Raw genomic sequence first — 6,739 nt, forward strand, 5'->3', positions numbered from 1 at the left:
TTCTCTGTATTGTAATTACATTTCTCCAAGTATACATTGTGCTTCCTGTCACTGCACATTTAAAATTACTGTTTCTTCTTTTGTAATGTGATTCTCTTCCATTTCTTCTTTTTTATTTTTGAGACAGGGTCTTGCTCTGTGGCCCGGGCTGGAGTGCAGTGGCGTAATCTCAGCTCACTGCAGCCTTGGCCTCTTGGGCTCGAGCAATCCTACCACCTCAGCTTCCCCAGAAACGGGGGTACAGGCACAAGCCACCACGCTCAGCTAATTTTTGTAGTTTTTTGTGGAGATTGGGTTTCACCATGCTACCCAGGCTTTCCATTTCTATAAATCGAAATCTTATCTCCCATAGGAGACAGTCCCACGGTCCAAATTTCCCACAGGACTCAACTGTTCCAGGCGTGATCGACATTCCACCTGTTGTTCGTTTGTTTGAGACAGGGTTTCACTCTGTTGCCCAAGCTAGAACGCAGTGGCACAATCATGGCTCACTGCAGCCTCAACCTCCTAGTCTCAATTGATCCTCCCACCTCAGTCACCCAAGTAGCTAGGATGACAGGTGGGTGCCAGCTAATTTTTTCTTTTGTAAAGATAGGGGTCTTGGCTGGGCGCGGTGGCTCATGCCTATAATCTCAGCACTTTGGGAGGCCAAGGTGGGCAGATCACAAGGTCAGGAGATCAAGATCATCCTGGCTAACATGGTGAAACCCTATCTCTACTAAAAATAAAAAATAATAAAAATAAAAAATAAAAATAAATAAATAAATAAAAATTAAGCGTGGTGGCATGTGCCTGTAGTCCCAACTACTCAGGAGGCTAAGGCAGGAGAATCACTTGAACCCGGGAGGTGGAGATTGCAGTGAGCTGAGATCGCGTCACTGCACTCCAGCCTCGGCAAAAGATGAGACTCTGTCTCAAAACAAAATAAAATAAAATAAAATAACAAAAATGAGAAACAAAAAAACAGTGAGCTGTGTTGCCCAGGCTGATCTCAAACTCCTGGCCTCAAGTAATCCTCCTGCTTCAGACTCCCAAAGTGCTAGAATTACAGGCTTGAGCCGCCATGCCCAGCCTCACCTTCTATATTCTTGTTAGCTGTCTGTTGATTGTAAACTCCTTATGCACAATATTTTTACGTCATGGCATTTAACAGTCACTTAATTAATATCAACTTTATTAAATTCATCATAAAAATCAAGAGGAGCAGAGGAAATGGGACTAAGGAGGGTGCCATCAGTGACATTAAGTGCATCAGAAAGATGGAGAATATTAGAGCTAGACATTGTATGTGGCCAACGGTTTGAGCATTTTTTTTTTTTTTGAGATGGAGTCTTGCTGTGTCGCCCAGGCTGGATATCAGTGGCACGATCTCCGCTCACTGCAACCTCCACCTCCCACATTCAAGTGATTCTCTTGCCTCAACCTCCTGAGTAGCTGGGATTACAGGCACGCACCACCATGCCCGGCTAATTCTTTTGTGTTTTTAGTAGAGCTGGGGTTTTGCCATGTTGGCCAGGCTGGTCTTGAACCCCTGACCTCAGGCAATTTGATTGCCTTGGCCTCCCAAAGTGCTGGGATTACAGGTGTGAGCCACGATGCCTGGCCCTGCATCATTTTAAAGGCACATTTCCCCCCCTGCCTGGTTGGTACCGCTTGACTGACACCGTGAGGTATCCAACCCTCACCTTACAGGATTCCTGCCGGAATTTACACAGCAAATGTTTCTCCTATATTTGAGGATTCCTAAGGGGCGGAGAATCGAGTTGCAATGCCAGCCCTTTCTGGACTTCTGCTGAATTATCATTGTTGAATGATATTAATCGTAAGCAGGACATTAAAATGGAAATGAACTCAGGCAGAAATCCTGATTTGCTCTTCCTCTGCTGTCAGAATCCTGTTCTCCCCAAAGCCAAATGGCAGTCTTGTTTCTACCTGTTCTGAATATTTGTAATTCCCTTCATCCTTCTATATGAACTGTAAAAGCTAGGTAACTGTGACTCTTAAAACACAATAATTGTCAGTAAAATAGAAATCATGCATCATCAGTGAAGAATAAGGTCTTCAGAGGCCGGGCGCAGTGGCTCGAGCCTGCAATCCCAGCACTTTGGGAGGCTGAAGCAGGTGGATCACGAGGTCAGGAGTTTGAGATCAGCCTGGCCAGCATGGTGAAACCCCGTTTCTACTAAAAATACAGTAATTAGTCAGGCGTGGTGGTGCGCGACTGTAATCCCAGTTACTTGGGTGGCTGAGGCAGGAGAATTGCTTGAACTTGGGAGGTGGAGGTTGTAGTGAACCGAGATGGCGCTACTGCACTCCAACCTGGGCAACAGAGCAAGACTCCGTCTTGGGAAAAAAAAAACAAAAAACGGCCTGCAGACAACTCACACGTCTCTGCTATTTCCATGAAAAAGTGGAATTACCGTGAGACTGGAGATGATGTAATATTTGAGAGAGATATATATATATATGTATATATATATTTTAGACAATCTCCGTCACCCAGTGGTGTGATCATGGCTCATTGTAAGCCTGTAGCTCCTGGGCTCAGGTGATCCTCCCACTTCAGTCTCCCGAAAACTGGAACTATAGGTGCACACCCGCCACCGTGCCCAGCTATTTATTTATTTATTTATTTTAAAGAGATGGAGTCTTGCCATGTTGCCCAGGCTGGTCTCGAACTCCTGGACTCAAGCAGTCCTCCCGCCTTGGACTACCAAGGTGCTGTGATTACATGCATGAGCCACTGTGACCAGCCTACTTAATCTGAAAGTCCCCATTTTACAGGCAAGGAAACTAAGGAAAATTTAGCGCCTCGCCGGAGTTTATAACGTCTGTGAATGTTCTCCTCTGAATCAGCTGTGGGGACTGAGAAATGTTTGACTACCATGCTGTGTGGATGCCTTGTCATTAAGACAACCTCCAAGCTATGTAAGTGTAGATAGAAGAAAATGAGAACCAGTCTACTTTTAATATCCCTAATAAGCCATGGCTTCTAAAAAGACACATCCTGCTGCTCACAATTACAAGCTTCCATGGGCAGCCAAGCTGCCAAATGGTCCAAAAATGCAGAGGGTTTAGTCCCTGGGTCTGGCCTACATCTAAAAGTAAGGTAGTTTTGGGGTGACCAGTATTTTGCTTTTCAGCTTTTAGCCTGAGGTGGGTTGCAAAGGGACAGCGTCCTTTCAGTCCCTGCGGTTGACGTTCCTCTTGGAGGGGACATGCCAGCGGCATTCAGAAGACTAAACTGCCAGGGTTTCCTTGGGGTAGGGGTTGGGGGCCACCAAGGTGGATCTCTTCAAAAAGACTCCAAAACATGGATGCTTCATGGGCTGCCTTGCTTTGGAGAAGTCCACTAAGCTCCTAAGGTGGCGCAAAGTTTGTCCAAAGAAGACACAGGAATGACTGACACCCCAGAATGACTGACACCCCCGAATTTGTGCTTAGAGTGGGGCGTGTCCCATGTCCCTCAGGACTGCAGTGCGTAGAGAGGTGTGAGGGCTGGGACCAGCTCTTCCACAGAGCAACATGGCCGAGCCCAGGGAAGTTTAAGGAGTGTTGGTCATCGCTGAAATGGTGGCCTTCTTGTCTTTCCCCAGTCCTCAGCCTGGAGAGCCACCTCCAGCTTCAGGTCCAGCTCCTTGTCCCCTGAGGCAGGGCGGTTTGCTCAGGCCAGTCACTTTTTTTTTTTTTTGAGAAGTTTTGCTCCTGTTGCCTAGGCTGGAGTGCGGTGGCATGATCTTGGCTCACCACAACCTCTGCCTCCTGGGCTCAAGCGTTTCTCCTGCCTCAGCCCCCTGAGTAGCTGGGATTACAGGCATGTGCCACCAAACCCAGCTAATTTTGTATTTTTAGTAGAGACAGGGTTTCTCCATGTTGGTCAGGCTGGTGTCGAACTCCCTCCCTTAGGTGATCCGTGCGCCTTGACCTCCCAAAGTGCTGGGATTACAGGCACCTACATGCTCATAATAGTTCTCAGAATTGCACTTCACTGTGTAGAAAAGGTGAGGATTTTCTGCTTCTATAGCATCCATCAGGGTTCTGAAGTCCATACGAAATGTATCCCCTGGAACAGTCGCAGCTGCCTGTGTTATCTGTTGCTAGTCCTTGTGAGGCACCAATCTTGGTGTTTTAATGTCTGCCCCTGGCATCATGCTCAGTCTCTACAAATGCCGGTAATGATGAAAAATGGCGACTCCCCATTTTCTAGTTGGCTTTTGCAGATCCAGACTCAGCACTATGGTGCTCCTTACATGTCTTACTGACTTCTAGTGTGTTTTTCTATTAGTCCATTCTCACACTGCTGTAAATAACTCCCTGAAGCTGGGTGTGGTGGTTCATGGCTGTAATCCCAGCACTTTAGGAGGTTGAGGCAGGTGGATCACCTGAGGTCAGGAGTTCGAGACCACCATGATCAATATGGTGAAACCCCGTTTCTACTAGAAATACTACTACTCGGGAGACTGAGGCAGGAGAATCGCTTGAACCTGGGAGGCGGAGGTTACAGTGAGCTGAGATTGCGCCACTGCACTCCAGCCTGGGCAACAAGAGCAAAACTCCGTCTCAAAAAACAAAGCAAAACAAAACAAAAACCTGCCTGGGACTGGGTAATTTAGAAAGGAAAGAGGTTTAATTGAGTCAGTTCCAGATGACCCGGGAGGCCTCAGGAAACTTAATCATGGTGGAAGGGGAAAGGGAAGAAAGGCACATCTTATATGGCGGCAGGGGAGAGCCAGAGCAAGGAAGGGCCACACCTTTAAACCATCAGATGTCGTGAGAACTTCACTATCAAGAGAACAGCATGGGGGAAACCGCCCCCGATTCAGTCACCTCCCACCTGGTCCCTCCCTCGACATGTGGGGATGACAATTTGAGATGAGATTTGGGTGAGGACAAAGAGCCAAACCATGTCACTATTCGAGCTTCTTCAAGAAGAATGGATGTAGTGCTGTTTACTAAAAATAACAGGTTTTATTCAGAATGACATGCTCCTTGCTCAAGAACAACAAGAGTAACTAGAGAACCAGGGGAGAAAGGTGCTTTAAGTTAGCAATCAGCATTGATAAAGAAACGTTTGAGAAATACCCCAAAACTGAAGTACTGATCAGTAGCCTGGCCCAGGTTCCTTAGACGTGATACTTGTACATGTTCCTGTTAGGCCTTTTTTCTTTGAGACAAGGTGTCGGTCACCCAGGCTGGAGTGCAGTGGTGCGATCTCAGCTCACTGCAGCCTCTGCCTCCTGGGCTCAAGCAATCGTCCCCACCTCAGCCTCCTGAGAAGCTGCAGAAACCGGCACGTCCCACCATGCCTGGCTTATTTTTTAAATTTTTTGGTAGAGATGGGTTCTACGTTGCCCTGCTAAGACTTTGAAATAAGATACAATAGTGAAATAAATGAAGGTTATTACTCTCACGGGAGTGAAAGGTTGAAGGTGTGGTTTAGAGTAGAAATGTGCGTGATTCTGCAATCTAGTTTCCATCCTCCCTACCTTGCTGGCTTATGGCTAACTCCTTGTAGGAAATGCTGTCAGCGTCACCTAAGCAGGCTACAAAGCTGCTTGTCAGAGCAGGACAGTTTATGTGAGTAGCAAAGACAAAAAAAGTCTTGTCAGTGCAAGTATTGGGGGTGGAAGGTCAACCCATTATGGGTAAAATACAAAACTAGGCATGATAGCTTTTTTTTTTTTGAGACAGGGTCTCACTGTCACTCAGGCTGGAGTGCAGTGGTGCAAATGTACATGTTTCAGGCCTTTATTTAGTTATGAGACTTCAGATGGAGTCTCGCTGTATTGCCCAGGTTGGAGTGCAGTGGCACAATCTTGGCTCACTGCAACCTCCGTCTCCCAGGTTCAAGTGATTCTCCTGCCTCAGCCTCACGCAAAGTTGGGACTACAGGCGTGCACCACGATGCCCAGCTAATTTTTGTATTTTTAGTAGAGACGGGGTTTCACTATGTTGGCCAGGCTAGTCTCAAACTCCTGACATCAGGTGATCTGCCTACCTCGACCTCCCAAAGTGCTGGGGATTACAGGCGTGAGCCACCACACCCAGCCTATTTTTTTTTGAGACAGAGTTTCGCTTTTATTGCTCAGGTTGGAGTGCAATGGCGCAATCTTGGCTCACTGCAACCTCCACCTCCCAGGTTCAAGTGATTCTCCTGCCTTAACCTCCCAAGTAGCTGGGATTACAGGCATGCACCACCACGTCTGGCTAACTTTTTTGTATTTTTAATCAAGATGGGGTTTCTCCATGTTGGTCAGGCTTGTCTCGAACTCCTGACCTCAGGTGATCCACCTGCCTTGGCCTCCCAAGTGCTGGGATTACAGGCATGAGCCACCACACCTGGCCTATTTATTTATTTTTGAAACACAGTTTTGCTCTGTTGCCCAGGCTGGAGTGCAGTGGCACAATCTTGGCTCACTGCAACCTCCGACTTCCAGGCTCAACTTTCTCCCACCACAGTCTCCTGAGCAACTGGGACTACAGGTGTGCACCACCACACTCGGCTGATCTTTGTATTTTTAGTAGAGACAGGGTTCACCATGTTGCCCAGGCCGGTCTTGAACCCTTGAGGTCAAGTGACCTACCTGCCTCGGCTGCCCTCCCAAAGTGCTGGGATTAAAGGTGTGACTCGCTGCACCCAGCCATGATAGCTTTTCTTACCTCTCATTCTGGTCACCTCTTATCCCAGATATGTTTATGTAATCTGCTTGCTCTCGAATTTTTTTTTTTTTTTTTTTTT

This window comes from Mandrillus leucophaeus, unplaced genomic scaffold, assembly GCF_000951045.1.
Source record: "Mandrillus leucophaeus isolate KB7577 unplaced genomic scaffold, Mleu.le_1.0 Scaffold251, whole genome shotgun sequence".
Taxonomy (NCBI): domain Eukaryota; kingdom Metazoa; phylum Chordata; class Mammalia; order Primates; family Cercopithecidae; genus Mandrillus; species Mandrillus leucophaeus.